We start from the raw sequence: 18,231 nt of genomic DNA, 5'->3' as shown, positions 1-18,231 counted from the left end.
AAAAAAATTTAATTTTGTTTTTAAAAAATATTTTCAATTTCAAAAATTATTTTCTACCCTAGTAAAAATAAAAGATATTTCTCAAAAAAAAAATTCATTCATAAATCAAGCACTAAAAATCTTTTTCGAAAAATATTTTCTACTGACCAACCAAACATGAGAAAATAAGTCAAAAATCAACTTGTTTTCCAGGAAAACATTTTCTAGGAAAATATTTTCCATGGAAAACATTTTCCTTCATACCAAACACACCCTTAATGTGAATTTTCATTAGAACTTATGATAAGTTGACAAAAATTGAATCGAGATCCTTGGAACTTTTAACGAGCTTTCATTGATGTTGACATAATGTGTTAGTGACCCTTCGGGTGGCCCAGTGGTTTGGGCTTGAGACTTTCATGTTGGAAGTCTCAAGTTCGAAATTCCTTGCCAGCGAAAGCAAGGGGTTTGCCTTCTGAGTCGAGCTCGTCGAACCGGACTTGCCTAGTGTGGATTACCTCTCCTATGTGGTTTGCGAGTTACTGCATAGGAGCAAGAGTTTTACCTTGTGTGCACCCAAATGATAGCGACCGCGGGTTTCCTATCATAAAAAAAAATAATGTGTTAGTGAATTTGTGTCTAGTAAAAATTGTAGGTTAGAAGTATCAGTTATTCATATACCAAATATTAACAAGTCGGGTCTTTTTCATCTGTCTAACCCATTTTCAGCCAGCCCATTTGCCAGGTCTAGTTATAACATATCATGGTATAAATTCTTAGATTAACATCTGCAGCTGGAACTTGCTAATTCATTTGGGAGGTCACTAATGCCCTTTCTTTTCTCTGCTTTTTTATTCTTTTTTTTCAGTGAAAATTGGATTGCAGTTGCAAGTGACCGTAGCCTTTAATGGTTATGATTATTTGAGCTTTTCATATTAACTTCAAACAAGGTCCAAACCAGCTTCTCACTCCATGTCTAGTCCTTCTTTCCTTTCACAAGAACAAACACGCTTGAGCTAAATCAACAGGTCGATTGTTACTCAAATGAAGCACTTAAACAAAGCAAAAACAAAATATCAGTGAAAGTTCAGGTACACCTTTTTACAAAGCAGAATTTCTATTATCGTATCCCAAGTTTAGTCACCACAAAATATAGAACAATTTAAGCAAAATAATTATTATATGTACAGTTTACATTTATTGAAGGGCCTGCCTTCTTTTCTTTACAGTCATCATAGTCTAAACAACTACTCTCTATTTTATTATCTATTTAATTCTACTTACAGAATTACAAAGAAAAAAAAAATAAGGTGAACTAAGAAGAATATGCACAAGCTTCACTAGTTGGAGCAGTAATGGTAGAAACAATAGATTCACTAGTTGGAGCAGTGATGGTATCAAAATAGAATTAATAGTTGGAGCAGTAATAGAAGCAAATATAGAATCAAATCGGATCTCTCTGCCATGATACCAGCATGCATCTGATAGGATTTCGGTTTTCAAGATTGTTATATTGGACAAAGCTTAGAGTGAGCAGATGAGTGAAACATCGAACCTAGGTGTGTAGAAGATCAATTTTTTAAAAATGAGAAGGGAAAGAAGTAGTAAAACTGGAAGAGTTGGGATTTTCCAGTAAGAGTGAGTGGCACAGACTTGTCTTTACATACATGTGACTTGACCACTTTTGTCTATGATCTTATGCATTGGAACTTCCTTCAGTTTTTGGTCAAAATGATAGGTTTTGAAAAAAACAATGAACCCAATGCTGCGGTCATGTTTTAATTTCCCTTCTCCACTTACCCTTTTGATTGTTGATGAAAGTTTGATAATTAGAAAGTATTAAGACTCCATTTCCTGATAATAAGAAGACCTTGAAAATCTCTAGTATTTATTGTTCTTTAAATTTTTTAAAGCCAATTACTCTCAGCTTTTCTAATCAAAGCTTGCCTTTCTCTTGTATCTACCAAGCATACTTCTTTCCAAGTGCCCAAGTCAACATGGTGTATTTTCCTAGTTTTCTCAAAGACATGGATGATGAGGCTGCAAAATAAACACAGATTCAAGCTGTTACACTATGATCTTTGCCTTGTGTCAAGAATTTCATGCTTAGGATAATTCCGACAACTTAAAAGTAGAAGAAACATATAGAGAAGGGAAGATTTTGCTCCTCCATTTGGCAATTTGAAGTTTTCAGTAGCATTAGGAAATAGAGTTTTGGGTTGAAACTTTTGTAAAGTAGAATAGGTCTAAGAGTCCACAAATATGGCTCTTTTTCCTTCTTGTTCTAGGAGTGATCCCTTCTTCCTTCAGGAGTTATTCCTCCTCCATACCTAGAAAGAGGCAATGTATTATTAAGTTGAGCCAAGATGCAAGGTTTGTTCCAGCAACATCAATTAGAACAGTAGCAGTTGTAGTAATAGTAATAATAATAGTGATTATTATAAATATTTGAAACAAAATATTATCTGAATAAAATTAATAAAGAAGCAAAACTTATAATGGAGGTATTGCGACGAAGAACTGAACTGAAGTGTATGGATAGTTCTATTCAATTGAATCAATCTATTGTTGTAAAATATAAGCTTGCGAGTAGTATTATGGAATACTAATTGTAGGCAAAGAAGCATCTTTAAGTGCCATAGAGCAAGGAGAAGTTGGAGAGCCTTTCATATTTCCACTCGTCCTTAATCCAAGCGATTAAGGTTTGATGGCATTAGAGAAGCTAACTATGTGGTGTTTGGCATTCTAATCCCCATTCTTTTGGTTGATTGTCTCTCATGTTGCAATGCACGCAACCATTTCTAGTTCTACACTTACAGCTCTCAGGAAATACTGCTGGATTCTGTTGGCCTCTACATCCAGTCGAAGTAGGAAATATTTTTTTACCATGCATGCTTCTCCCCTCAGCAAAAGTTTATTTCAATCTACCAGTTACCTAGTAGAGCTATGACCTAGTTTTACTCAAACTAACATGAAAAGGGAGGGAATTATCAGATAGAGATACATTTAAATTTTACACAAGAATATTTCTCTTTATACCAACTACGAGAAATCATGGGAAAACTCCAAATTGGCTCAGCTGGTATTTGATAGAGTACCTCTACAAATCATCCAGGCTAAATGAGCGTGATTGTCATTAAAATAGAAAAAAAATCAAGAAATAAATGGATGTCCTTTTGTTGGAAATCGAGTGCCTCACTATTGCATTGCTCTCCCTCCAAACCCCACCCCCCCCCCACCACCAAATAAAAGCTGACACCGTAAGGAAAGCCACCTTTTCCTTTCCACACTAAATACACTAGTTAAAAATACAATCCCCCCCCCAACCCCCCCAAAAAAAAAGAGAAAGAAAGAGAAGATATATGTAAAAGAATCATTGTTGACACCACAAGGAAAACTAAACACTAATTTAAAATGTTTGTGCATTTCTATTCTAATCAGGCATGCAAAGTTATTAAGAAACAATCAGTGTATCACAATAATTACCATTGCTTTTTTTTTCCCAAAACCTAGTACAAAGCAATTCAATCAAAGAAATTTGAACCTCAAAAGTTTCTCCTAAACACTCCCAAAAGTCTAACGCCCAATGACAACACGAAACAGAAATAGTCCATGGTGGATACTTATTTTATAGTGAAATATTCACCATAGGCCATATAAACTTCTTCGTTTCCATCCTTAATTGTACTTTATCTATATCTAATTATTTTCGTCATTCGAATTTTTTTGAAGTTGAATTTAGTAATTGATAGCAAGTAGTAGCCCACATGTAGCCATTCTTTAGACAACCTTATATCTAAGCAAATAGATGAATATGTAATTACTCTTTTGCATTTCTTGTTCTCACAGTGATCCTTACTCTCGCTGTACCAGTTCTCTTATCTCTCATGTTCTTTCTTGTTGTAGACACTTTAGTTGAGAGTTGAGACTTGTCACTTTCTGCTGCTAGTATTTTTTATTTTTTATATTTTTACTGCTGCTGTTCTTTATGCATTCATGAGATTTTCCAGTTATAGATTCTAGAATTATAGAACTTTGATGTTATTAGACCATCTTAGAGAACATATTGGGGCAGTTTCTAATTTTAGATTCAGTTGAAGATCAAATTTGGTTGGAGAAATGGATTTCGCAGACAAGAATGGTATTTATTAAATATAGTTATGGCACCCTAGGTCTCGGGTTCAAATCCTAACGGAGGCAAAAAACACCCAAGTGATTATAGCCTAGAGACCACAATCATTAAAAGAAATTGTGGTTCTGTAAATACTCATATGGTCTAACTTGTTGATGACCTTTCCTCTCATTGTGAAGGAAATTGCTAAGATATTTGCTTTGGTTACATTTCTTGTGGCTTATTGGTTAAGATAATTTTCATGAGCTATGTTTGTTTGGGCAATGGGCTACAAGTGTCTACTTTGTAGGATAAAAACAAGCAAAACAATAAATAAATCCTTAAGTCAATTATAATGCAAAATAAAAGTGTGTTTGGCATTCCTTGGAGGAACTTTTTCTTACTAAGTGTAATACTCACCATATACCAGATACTTGGTTGCTCTTATTTTCATCAATATTCCTCAAATTTTGGCTGAATTTTAATCAAGTTTAATCAACTTAGGTTGTTCAAGTAGTCAAGTGAGCAAAGTTGGAAGAACTTTGCCCGGCTCTTGGTCAGGGGAGTTTGGAATATTATACATTTTTTGTTGCTTGTTGAAGCTCTACACATAAGCATGACTAAGAGTATTGTACGTTGTGAACTCAGTGAAGAATATAGAGAAACTTGCAATGAGTTTGGGGTGCAAAGTGGGGAATATTTCGACCAAGTACTTTGGGATCTAAAACCAAATGAACTAAGCTGTGGCAGGACATTACTAAAAGGTGGATGTTGGCTACCTAGAAGAAGCAATATCTGTCACACGAAGGCATACTAACAGTAACTAACATTGTTGGTGATATCCTTCCCATGTATAATTTGTCAATGTATCATATCACAAACAAAGTGGAGAAGCAACTGAATAAACATGGACTACAAACAATCACATTGGCGAACTAAAAACAATCACATTGGCGAACTAAAACCTTCTCTCTTTCCCTTGGAGTAGGTCCATGAAAATTCTTAAGTCAACTTTGGGATCCTTGGGAATTAGGAACAACTAAGCCACAGTCACAAAAAACATGGGGTCGGCTATATAAATCCTCTTGTCTTTCTTTAAGCTCAACTTATATCATTGTCATGCCAAAAATAAAGTATAAGTGAAAGTGAAAAATAAGTCAAATAAACAAATAAATAATAATGATAATAATAGCTGTTCTTCACTCTCAAAAAAACATATATATCAGTTCTTGGGAAAAAGGATAAATATACCCCCCGGACTATCGTAAATGGTATGCAGATACCCTCCGTTATACTTTTTGGACATGGGTTCCCCTGCCGTTCAAAAACTAGAACATATATACCCTTTATAAGTGATGGGCATATATACTTCCGTTAGAGTGAAGGACATATATACTCTAATTTTTGGACGGCAGGGACACCAATGTCCCAAAAGTATGACGGAGGGTATCTACATACCATTTATGATAGTTCGGGGGTATATTTGTCCTTTTTCCCTTAGTTCTTTAATGAGTGTAAAACATGTTCCCAACTGTAGGTATGACCTATATGAATCTTTTTCTTCAATTGTGCCTATTTCAGCTAAGTTTGCATTGACTCCAAGAATTTGTAGGTCTTTCGAGATAACTTCCTTTCACGTGATATTAGGTCTACTCTGTCCCCCTCTTAACATCTTCAATCACCACAGTTTCACACCTACACACCAGTGCATTAGTAGGCCGACGAAGGGCATGACCAAACCATTTCAAAGAGATTTTCTTTCATTAATCATTAATACATGCTACTTGCACCTTCTGACAAATAAGGTGAACACCAAGGAACTATGACCTTTCCTTTTTTTTTTTGAACTTGGTAAGGTTGTATTATATCACAAAACAGTACATGGGTTGTACTGAAACCTTATATACAAAAGCCCCAAATTCTTACTGCTCTATGGCTAAATTGAGTCTAAAACATCAATTATAGAGACAGTATCATTTGAGTATAACTGATTACACCAAAAACATAATAGCAAAATGCAGTTGAGCTTCACTTTCTGCACACTATTTTCTATGCTCTCAAAACACCTAGAGTTCCTCTCTTTCCATATTGCCCACCATATTGAAGCAGGGATAAGTCTCCATCTGCCTCTGTCTTTTGCCAGTACTCCTGCTTCCTCCCAGCTCTTTAAAGCCTCTGAAACTTTCCCAGGCATAGTCCAGGAGATGCCTTTGTGACTCAAAAAAATCCTCCATAATTGTTGAGTGTACTTGCAGTGTAGAAACAGATGATTTACATTCTCTAAAGTCTCCCCACAGAGAAAGCATCTAGAGCATAAGGTTATCCCTCTCTTCATGACATTGTCTTGAGTAAGAGCTGCTTCCTTGGCCAACAACCAGACAAAGCAAGATACTTTGTAGGGTATTCTGCTTTTCCATATTTGTTTCCATGGCCAATTTTTAATTTGTTGGTTTGTCTGATCCATTAGCTTATAAGCTCTACTAACTTTGTATACTCCTCTATTGTTTCTTGTCCACCATAGAACATCCTTCCCTGTTTGAAGTCCATTGAAAGGTTCCACAGTGTTAAGAAAATCAGCTACTCTCTGAACCTCCCAGTCATTTAGATGTCTTCAGAAGTTGAAGTTCCACCCCTGTAGTGTCCATAAATCTGCTATAAACCCTTGCTGAAATGTAACTAAGTTGTAAACATCAGGAAATAACTCTTCCAAGTTGCCTTTCTCATGCCAATTATCCTTCCAAAACATGGTCTTTCTCCCATCAAAAACTTTTACCTTTGAGTTGTTCTTCACTTCATCCCATAGATTCCTAATGGACCTCCAGAGGCTGACTCCATAAGGAGTAGTCACCTCTTTGGTCATCCATTTGTCTTCTGGTATATATTTAGCCTCAATCACCCTTTCCCACAACAGTTGGTTACCATTTGCATACTTCCATAACCATTTCATTTGAAGAGGTTTACTTTGCAAGTTTAGGTTCTTAATCCCCAGACCACCATTTTTCTTCCCAGTTATCACTGATTTCCACTTTACCAAGTGAAATCCTTTCTTTTCCTTATTGCCCTGCCACAAAAATTTCCTTCTAATACTGTCCAGCCTCTTGGTGACCCCTGGTGGGATAAGAAAAAGGGACATCATGTAAGTTGGAAGAGCATCAAGTACTGAATTGATTAGTGTCAATCTTTCACCCATAGACAAGTATTGTGTTTTCCACCTGGCTAGTTTTTTTTCACACTTCTCGATCACATTGTTCCATATATCTATGGACATAGATTTGGCTCCTAAAGGTAATCCCAAGTATGTAGCTGGCAGAGTGCCAACTTCACCTCCAAGGATTGTTGCTAACCAGCTCATGTTGTTGACTACATTAATAGGGTACATTAAACTCTTTCTTCAGTTGATATGCAGACCACTGACTCCTTCAAACAGAACCAAGATCAGTCTTAAGTGCTTTAGTTGATCTTCCTCAGCATCACAAAAAATAAGTGTGTCATCTGCATATTGTAGATGTGTCACTTCCAGACTGTCAATCCCTTCTCTAGCCACTTCAAAACCCTTTATCCAACCTCGTAATTTGGCTGTCTTGATCATGTTATTCAGTCCTTCCATAGCAATTAGGAATAGAAAAGGTGACAGAGGGTCACCTTGCCTGAGTCCTCTATATGATTGGAAGAATCCTGTTGGAGAACCATTAACTAGAACTGAAAAACAGACTGTTGAAATACATTGCTCCATCCACTTCAACCACTTTTGCCCAAAACCCATCATTTCTAATACCTTCATAAGGTATCTCCAATTAACGTGGTCATAAGCTTTCTCTATGTCCAACTTACAGAGAATGCCTGGCTTCTTCTTCTTAACTCTGGAATCAACAACTTCATTGGCAATCAAGACTGCATCCATAATTTGTCTCCCTTTGATGAATGCCATTTGTTGAGAATCTACCAACTTGCCAATCACCCCTTTCAGTCTCTCAGTCAATACTTTAGAGAGCAACTTGTAAATACTGCCAATTAGACTTATCGGTCTGAAATCCCTCAACTCCTTGGCACCCTTCTTTTTAGGAATAAGTGCTATGAATGTTGCATTAAAACTCTTCTCAAACACTCCTTGATCATAAAAGTTTTGAAAAGTGTCCATGATGTCCTGCTTCACCACCTCCCAGCACTTGATAAAGAAGCCCATAGTAAAACCATCTGGCCCTGGCGCTTTATCAGTTGCACACATCTTGAGGCACCTCAAAATTTCACTCTCATCAAAATGGCCTTGGAGAGCCCCCCTATCTACCTCTGTTAGGACTGGAAACTGAGTATTTTGGAAGGTAGGTCTCCACTGGATGGTTTTTGAGTACAACCTTTTGTAATACCCCACAATTTCCCCTTTAATTCTACTTGGTTCTTTGGTAGTTTCTCCATGTATCACTAGCTGGTCTATATTGTTGTATCTTTTATGAGCATTTGCCATTTTGTGAAAGAATTTGGTATTCTTATCACCTTCCTTTAACCAAAGAACTCTTGATTTTTGTCTCCATGAAATCTCCTCCTTCTTCAGCAACTCCTCATATTTTAGAAGTAATTCAGACTTTTTAGCTATCTCTTCATCAGTGAATACTTTATCTTCCCTCTCAGTATCCAAGTCTGCCATTTGTTCGAGCAATTTCTTCCTTTGTACTCCCAAGTTCCCAGTCTCTTCATTCCTCCATTCTTTGAGTTTGTGCTTTAGATCTTTGAGCTTGCAGGCCAGGTCATAGTCAGGCCTGCCTAAGAAGTTGAAAGAGGACCACCAGTTTTTCCTTTCTTCCTATGAACGTAATGTGTCAAGCAAGCACTTCTAACAGCCAACCGTGTGAAACATTTGACTTCGAAAAGGTACTTTTCTATCTTCTCCACAATGTTGCCCCATATCTCCACATCTTTATGTTTGTTGCCCAAAGGCATACCTAAGTAGACTAAGGCATATTTTCCACTTTGCAGGGTAAGATTTCTGTTAACCTCTGAATGTTAGCTACTTATTTGATAGGAAACGAACTGCTCTTTCCCTAGTTAACTTTTAGAAAAACAGTAAAATTATCTTGATAAGTTTTATCCTCCCGAGGCTCACTGATGATGATATAGTAACTGACAAATTTCTTTAATATCACCTTTTAGTTCCATTTATCTGGTATCCTTTAATACACCTATTATGAATAGCTATCCATATCAAGCTATCAAAGCCCTCTATTACCAAGATGAATAAGAAGGTTGATAATGGATCACCCTATCTAATTCCCCTTTCTGAAGGAAAGAAGACCACTGGTTCAACAAATATCCCTATGAAGGTGTCATTCTTTGTCTGGTTGGTGATTAGGAAAGCTTGCCCAACTCAAGATAAGCTTACAAAGAAGAGGTCTTCAGGTTTGTTCAAGATGTCTTTTGTGTGAACAAAAGGGTGAAAACAATGAACACTTATTCATACACTACATGACAACTATAAACCTGTGGCCCATGTTCTTTTGTATTTTGGGAAAAACTTGGGTAATACCTAGTTCTACTTTGGCATTGCTGGACAATTGGTGGAGTATTGGGAATAGAGATGGGAAGGAGGACTGGTGGAAGATCATTTCTGCTTGCATTTGGTGGACATTATGGAAGGAAAGGAATGGTAGACATTTTGAAGGCACTAGCAGTTCTATCGAGAAAATTAGGATGAATTGTCTTAGCTTGTTCCTTTTTTGGTGTAAGCAGAATATGTGGGGAGAAGTAAAGGAGTTAGTATATTAAATTGGAAATATATAATTGTATAGGGTTCTGGGCAGGGGTTTAAGTACCTTTTCGATGTTTGTAAAAGTTTCCAACTTAGCACCTTTTTTGGGGTAACTAAGTTTTTATTGAATAGAACTGTTACTTGTCTCAAAAAGGACCACTGGTTCAACATTCACGAGGATAGAAAATCTCACGGTGCTTATACAAAATCTAATCCAACCCAACCGTCTTTTCTTCTTCTTCTTCTTCTCTTTTCTTCTTTCTCCTCGGGTTCCCAAATTTTTCCTTTTTCTTTCTTCTTATGCTACAAGCTACTTCCTCTATTTTTTCCGGCAACCAAGGACGCCGAGAGGTAACTGTGGTGGCCACTGAGGGGACTGGTGGTGGAATGGAGAAGTCGAAGGAAAAGTGGAAGCAAAGAAGGCTGCTTATGCAAATTGTTGGAATGAAAGGACGAAGAAGAGAAGCGAACGAATAAGGAAATTTATAAGGCAACAAAGACGGAGTCTAAGTCAGCGGTTACAACAACAAAGATGATGGCTTTCGAACTACTGTATATGAACTAGGGGACAAAGGTAGAGATAAGAAATTGTACAGGCTTGCGAGAGAGAGAGAGAGAGAGGAAGGCTCGAGATTTGGATCAAGTGAAGTGCATCAAGGATGAGAAAGGTAAGGTGTTGATGGAAGAGACCCTTATTAACGTACAGACTATTGAATGAAGAATGGGATAGAGACATTGTGTTGGGTGCTTTGGAGACATGGTAGGTGTATTAAGGTTGAGGAGGTAAAGCACAGTATTAATAGGCTGAGTAGGGGAAGCGTGCCCCTACCGGATGAGTTTTTGGTGGAGTTTTGGAAGAGCATAGATAATGCAAGCGTGGAGTGGTTAACTATTTTGTTTGATGTCACTTTAAAGACTACAAATGCCCAAAGAAGGGAGGTGAAGCACAATGGTTTTGTTTCACAGGAAAAAGGGCGATATCCAAAGTTGTAATAATTACAAAGATATCAAGTTGTTAGGCGATACTATGAAAGTTTGGGAGAGAGTGGTGGAAATGAGGGTGTTTCTATCTCCGAAAACCAGCTCGGATTCATGTTGGGGCGATTGACTACAGAAGCCATCCATCTTCTGAAGTCTGGTGGATGGAAGAGGGACTTACTATTTGGTGTTCATTGATCTTGAAAAGGCCTATGACAAAGTCCTGAGAAAAGTCCTCTAGAGATGCCTAGAAGCTAGATGTGTATCGATGATTACATTGGTCAATAAAGACATGTATGATGGAGCCAAAACTCGTGGTCAAAACGGTGGGAGAGACTTGGAGCACTTCCTAGTTGAGATGGGGCTGCATTAGCAATCAATTCTTAACCTGTTCCTATTTTGCTTTGGTGATGGATGTAGAGACGTGAAATATTTAAGATGAGGTGCCTCGGTGTAGGTTATTTGTGTATGTCATATTATTGATGGATGAGACGTGCAACAGAGTTAATGCAAGGTTGGAGCTGTGGAGACCAATTCGGGAGTGTAAAGGGTTTAGGTTGAGCAGGACAAAATAGAGGACTTGAAGTGCAAATTTTGTGACACAATGCATGAGGCAGACATGGAAGTGAGCCTTGACACGCAGGCTATACCATGAAAGAAGTTACAAGTATTTGGGGGTCTATAATCCAGGGAAGCGGAGGATTCAACGATGATATCACACATGTATTGGTGTGGCGGGGATGAATAGAGGCTTGCCTCCAAAATCTCGTGTAATAAAAAGGTACCACTAAAACTTAAAGGTACGTTTTGTAGAGTGGTGGTTAGATTGGTTTGTTGTATGAGGCGAAGTGTTGGCCAATCAAGAACTCTCATGTTCAGTAGATCCATGTTGAGTAAATGGGGATGTTGAGGCAAATATGTGGGCATATTGACAACGATAAGATTAGGAATGATAACATTTGGGATAAAGTGAGAGTAGCCCCCGTGGTGGACAAGATGAGGAAAGCGAGATTGAGATAGTTTGGACATGTGAATAGGGGATGCGCAGACGCCCCAAATAAGAGGTTGAATATAGTAGGTAAGAGGAAGGTAGAGGTAGGCTGAATAAATATTGAGGAGAGGTGGTTAGGCAGGATACGGCGCAACTTCAGATTATCGATGCCATGACCTTAGATAAGAGGGTGCGGAGGACGCGTATTAGGGTAGAAGGTTAGCAGGTAGTGGAGTGTTTTTTTTTGCTTTTCGAGGGCTTAGGCTTGTTGTTTTTTGTTGTTGTACTAGTCATATTCTTGTACTTCTTGCTTTTGATATCTATCATCATCTGGTGTTTCTTGTGTTCGGTTATCGCACTCTTTTGTTGTTGTTTTTGTTCCTTTCTTGTAGGCTTTGTAATGCTTCCCGTAATAGTTGTGATGCCTTCTTCACTGTTGTTCTTCTTTGTATTTGGATTTGTCGCACTTGAGCTTGAGGGTCTTTCGAAAACAACTTATCTTCCTCCACGAGATAGTGGTAAGGTTTGCATATACTCTACCCTCCCCATATCCCACTTGTGGAATTTCATTGGGTATGTCGTCGTTGTTTTCTCCTTTCCGGCGACTGACAGCTCTATTTTCTTGCTCAGTTTCTCCTCTGTTTTCGTCCTCTATCTACTCTGTTACAAGCTTCAGCAGTTCAGCACTTAAGCTTCTTCCTCTCTTTTTCATTTTTCTTCCCAATGTTTGTTTTTAATTTCTCTTCTCAGTTTAGATTTGTTGTATAATAATTAATACATTATTTTTTTGCCTCTAAGCAGAAATTTTCTATGGATGTTGCTTCGTTTATAATTTGGTTTTGAATTTGCTTGTCTAAGAATTATTGAGTATCTAGTTCTAGACTTTTAGTATCTACTTTTAGTTTTTGAGTTGAAATATTTGCTAATATGTGATTGTTGTTGAGATTTTGGTTATTTATATATGCACTTCAATATTTTGCTTTTTTTTGTTTTTCTTTGTCCCACTCTCTCGAGGTAAATTTGTGTGTACTCTTTTCCTTTTTTATGTGGTAGCAGAAACAGCCACAGGTGGATTGATAACTATCATGCTTTCTACTTCTAACAAGGTTAACCACTCGTTTTATGAAGCAAGCGACATTTCCAATTTCTAGATGGAGCAAGGCCCTTAAACCTATCCCAGTTGCAGGTAACCTAGAGTTCCTTTTTCTTTGTTTCCTTGTTTATTCACTGAGAGTGTTCAACATAACACTGATTGCTGCTACTTGAGATAGATGATTAAGTTGATATTGGGGGATCTTGTTATTAAATTAAGCATGGACTCATACAGTTGCCCAACTTATTATCTGAGTAATAAATTTAATTTAAAAAGGGAAAGAAACAAGCCAGTAAGCATAAGTGAATCTCCCAGCTAGTATATGGTAGGCACTATGGAAGGCAAGGAACTCTAGAGCTTTTGATAGTGTTGAGAATAGTATGCAAAAAGTCAAACTAAATTGTATTATGCTACTGTGTTTTTGGTGTAATCAATTATACTCAAATGATACTATTTCCATAATTGATGTCTAGACTCAATTTAGTAAAAGATAGTAGGATTTGAAGTACATGTTGTAAATACTGACCAATACAGTTTTAGTACTGACTTTTGAGGAATAGACAAAGTCACCAATTTCAAAAAAAAAAAAGCATGAAGTGAATCAAAAAGTAGAAAACCTTATAAGAAGGCAAGATTTTCAAAAAGAAATAAGGGATAAAAGGCTATTCTGCAAAAGTGTATAAAATCCCTTCCACTCTATCAAAAGCTCTCCTATTTCTCTTTCCATATAGCCCACAGAATTGCTGGGGGGAGCAACATCCTATGTTCTGTTTCTTCTCCTTTGTCTTCCAAAAGGTCCAATGAAACATGCGATGTGTGGATTGGGTGCATATCATGGCACCAAACTCTGTCCAAGACAAAAACATGATGTTTAAGTGAAGAAAGGGGAAAGGGTCATTATCCATGAGTTTTTAACCTCACGCCTTTTTGCCTCGGAAATTTCTTGGGTTATAAGAAGGGTTCTCTTTTTGGAAATGTCAAATGTTTCATTGATTATGCATCTTAGTGCTGAAGAAACTTTACAATCAGTGTAAGGCAGTGAGCCAATCAATGAAATTATCTCTTTTATTTATAAAAAAGTATGCACCAAAAAGCTTGTTTGGATTGCCTAATTTTAGGTATTTTTATGCCAAAATAGCTTTTTTAACATTTTGTAGTGTTAGGAATCCTAACTTTATGGCTGAGACATTTGTAAGGATCAAGTTACACTAGTCTTTTTGTTTAGCTTTTTTTAACACTTTTGTAGTGTTAGGAATCCTAACTTTATGGCTGGGACATTTGTAAGTGATAAGCATACGTTTGTGACTGTCACATCATAATTCAATAGTCAAACAGGGGATTAGGATAATAAAATACCAGTACAAATTTGACATACTTGATGTCCACTGTGCATGGTTGCCCATACCTTGTCATGGCTCAGGTTTGCCAATGGCATCCAACCTTCTCATGGTTTCAATTGCAGATGGTCGGCTGGTTTTTTTGCAATCTAAGGCTAACGTGATCATGTCAACGTGATCATGTCATTTGCTATCCTTCCTTTGCACCCAGTGTTGCAGAGTGTTTCTCTAATTCTATAACCTGCAAACCTTGTTTGAATGCTAATTCTAGGACCACTGGAATTTGGTATGCATTCTTCTGTGAGAATCTGTAAGAGCATCACGTCGTACGAATACATATCGAAACTGGGCATTGCAACTATATTTAAAATTTAAAAAAAGGAAAGGAAGGAAGTTAGTATTAGCAATTCAATTAGGCCATTTCGCGAGTAAAAGCAACAACAGTTTGAAACAAGATAATAACACAGTACTCAGTATCATGCTTTTGGCCAAATAAATCCTTTTATATTCAAGACATAAAATATATCTTTAAAGTATCAAAACAAACAATAGGACTTTTATCGTCTTCCAAAAAACAAGTTTTAGACAGAACCATCTAAAACTAATGGAAAAATTGCCCCAAAAAAGGAAGACAGAATCCTATATTTGGAACAGTTTTAACTTTTTGCCAATATGAAATGATTTTATTGCTTCAAAAATGCTTATATGTTTAAAATCACAAACTTCAAACAACCCTTTTTCTCTTTTTGAAACTCGACGTCCATTCAAACACCTTCACATAGAATGAAATGAAAGAAGAATGCATTTTTACCTTTAGTTTTATCATTGTAACTACTTGTTTGTTGACACACATCTGCAAATTGATATCGAACCGACTCAAGGTCACACATAATTGCATTGTCATTTTGCAAAAGTTAATGAACTTTCATCAGTTTTACTCATGTCTTACTTTTTTGTTACTTTATCATTAAATAAAAGTTAAACATAATAAACCTACATCATCAAGAAGTACATTCTGTGGCTTCAAATCGCAAAATACCAACTGACTACTGTGTAGTATATGCAAGGAGTATGCTATTTGTTGTACCACTTTAAACGCAGTTTGCCAATCTAACTCTGTAAAAAGTATAAAAGTTGGTGTTAGAAGGGAAAACTTTTGCACATGAAAAAAGGATGGAGCAGAAATAATCAATACCAATTTCAAAAAATATGGGAAAGAAATATTGTTGAGGATTTATTTGAAAATGGTAACGTTGTATTATATCACAAAAGTACATGGGTTGTACTCAAACCTTATATACAAATGCGCTCTAGACACTCCTACTCTATTTCTATATTGAGTCGAAAACATCAACTATAGAGGCAGTGTCATTTGAGTATAATTGATTACACCAAAAACATAACAACAAAATGCAATTTAGTTTAACATCCTGCACACTATTTTCTATGCCTTCAAAACATCTGGAATTCCTTTCTTTCAAGATTGCCCACCATATTGAAGCAGGGATAATTCTCCATCTAGTTCTGTCTTTTGCAAGGGCACCTGCCTCCTCCCAGCTGTACAAGCCTCAGTAACTCTCCTAGGCATAGTCCAGGATATGCCTTTAAGGCTCAAAAAAATCCTCCAAAGTTGCTGAGTGTATTTGTAGTGTAGAAACAAATGGTTTACAATTTCTAAGGTTTCCCCACATAGGAAACACCTAGAGCATAAGGTTGTAGCTTCCTTAGCTAGCAGCCAAATAAAACATGAGACTTTGTGTGGGATTCTACACTTCCATACTTGTTTCCAAGGCTAGATGGGACTCTGCTGGCTTGATTGATCCAGCAGCCTGTAAGCTGAATGCACTTTGAACTCTCCTCTATTGTTGCCTTTCCACCAAAGCATATCCTCATACGCCTGAAGTCCAGTAAAGTGTCTAACCATGTTGAGGAATTTTTCCAACCTCATCACTTCCCAGTTATTTGGTTCTCTCCTGAAGTTGAAATTCCACCCTTGTGGTGTCCATAGTTCTGCAATAGCTCTTTGTTGGAACATTGCCAGATTGTAAATATCAGGGAAAAGAGTTTCCAGATTACCTTTCTCATGCCATTCATCCTTCCAGAATTTGATCTTGTTCCAATTCCCCACTTTCATCTTGAATTTGGGTTTAACTTCCTCCCATATGGCTCTTATGGATCTCCATAAACTGGTCCCATAAGGTGTGGTCACAATCTTAGTCATCCAACTATCTTCATTCTCATATTTGGCACCTATCACTCTTCTCCAAAGTGTTTGATTTTCATTTGAGTATTTCCACAACCACTTCATTAAGAGTGCTTTGCCATGTAGCTCCATATTCTTTATTCCTAGACCACCATTCTTCTTTCCAGTTGTCACTGCATTCCATTTAACTAGATGAAAGCCTCTATTCTCTTTGTTTCCTTGCCACAAGAATTTCCTTCTTATGCTGTCTAGTCTTTTAGTGATCCCTGGTGGGATGGGAAATAAAGACAACATGTAAGTTGGGAGAGCATCCAGGACTGAGTTAATGAGGGTTAGTCTTCCCCCTTTTGAAAAGTACTGAGTTTTCCATCTGGCCAGCTTATTCTCACACTTCTCTATCACACCATTCCAAATTTCTAAGGACTTGGATTTTGCTCCCAATGGCATACCCAAATATGTTGTAGGTAGAGTACCTACTTCACCCCCTAGGATTGAAGCTAACAAGTCTATGTTGTTGACCTCATTGATAGTATACATAGAACTTTTTATCCAGTTAATGTGCAACCCGAATACCCCTTCAAACAGCACTAGGATCACCCTTAAGTATTTCAGTTGGTCTTCCTCAGCTCCACAAAAAATCAGTGTATCATCTGCATACTGAAGATGTGTCACTTCCAAGCTTTCTGTACTTTCTCTAGCCACATCAAAACCTTTTACCCATCCTCTCATATTTGCTGTTTTGAGCATATTATTCACCCCCTCCATAGTAATTAAGAACAAGAAAGGGGACAATGGATCACCCTGCCTGTGTCCTCTTTGAGTTTGAAAAAAACCTGCAGGGGACCCATTAATCAGAACAGAGAAGCTAACTGTAGAAATGCAGAAGCTAATCCAGTTCAACCAAATTATAAACAAGTGGTTCATCACTATAAGTAACTTTATGCATACATAAACCAAGGACATAGCAGCCAGACAAAATCTAGCATGCATCAAATAATATTATGCAACACTTAGTTAAAACATCTAGCGTATTAGTACTCTAGAACTTGTTGAAACTGAATTACATTTATCCTAAGAAAATCATTGGAGCAAACATCCCTACGTGGACCCCAAATATAATTTAAAGCACAAGATCAACTCAATCTATGAAACAAAGTTAATAACTCAAACAATCAGATTCAAATGATGCTTAGTTTATCTAATTTAGCTTGCACATACTGTATTCACACACACTAAGGGTGTGTTTGGTATTAAGGAAAACATTTTCCAATTTTCTCATGTTTGGTTGGGTTAAATGTTTTGGAAAATGTTTTTCAAATCAACTTATTTTCCTCAAATTTAAGGAAAATGACTTCCCTTCAAAACTTAAGGAAAACATTTTCCTAAACTCTCTTCCAACATCAAATTATAATTATTTTTTTGTTGAAAAAATAATTTATTTTGTCCCTACCCTCAAATCAACCCCCCCAAAATAAAATAAAATTTAAAGCTTGTTTTTGAATTCAATTTTTTTACCTCACGCGCACCCCTACCCCCACCCCCACCACCACCCCCTCCCAAAAAAAATTAAAAATTGTTTTTAAAAGATATTTCTAATTTCAATTTTTTATTTTTTTACCCCCTACCCTCGGCCCCCCATCAGCCCCCTATCATCCCCCCACCCCCTTCAAAAAGAAAAAAATTTAAGTTTGTTTTTAAAAAATATTTTCAACTTCAAAATTTCATTTTTTCACCCCTATCCTCGACCCCCCTCTACCCACCCCCTACCCAGCCCCACCCACCCACCCCCTACCAGCCCC

At 37.1% G+C, this 18,231-nt stretch overlaps 1 long non-coding RNA gene across 3 annotated transcripts in view; it reads left to right on the top strand.

Moving 5' to 3' along the window:
* The window catches only part of LOC125845616 (uncharacterized), a 34,855-nt gene extending 20,478 nt beyond the window's left edge, over positions 1-14,377 (top strand). The window contains exons 2-4 of one of the 3 annotated variants that reach the window (XR_007444302.1): positions 848-1,070; positions 12,856-12,985; positions 14,355-14,377. This is a non-coding gene — a long non-coding RNA (uncharacterized LOC125845616). Of the gene's footprint in view, positions 1-847; positions 1,071-12,855; positions 13,988-14,354 lie in introns of those variants that run through there. The other 2 variants (XR_007444301.1, XR_007444300.1) reach the window with 2 other exon arrangements.
* The last annotated feature ends 3,854 nt before the right edge of the window (positions 14,378-18,231 follow it).

Source organism: Solanum stenotomum, chromosome 11, assembly GCF_019186545.1.
Source record: "Solanum stenotomum isolate F172 chromosome 11, ASM1918654v1, whole genome shotgun sequence".
Taxonomy (NCBI): Eukaryota; Viridiplantae; Streptophyta; class Magnoliopsida; order Solanales; family Solanaceae; genus Solanum; species Solanum stenotomum.
Note: the sequence above shows the minus strand (reverse complement) of the source record. Positions and strands in the feature narration are given on the sequence as shown.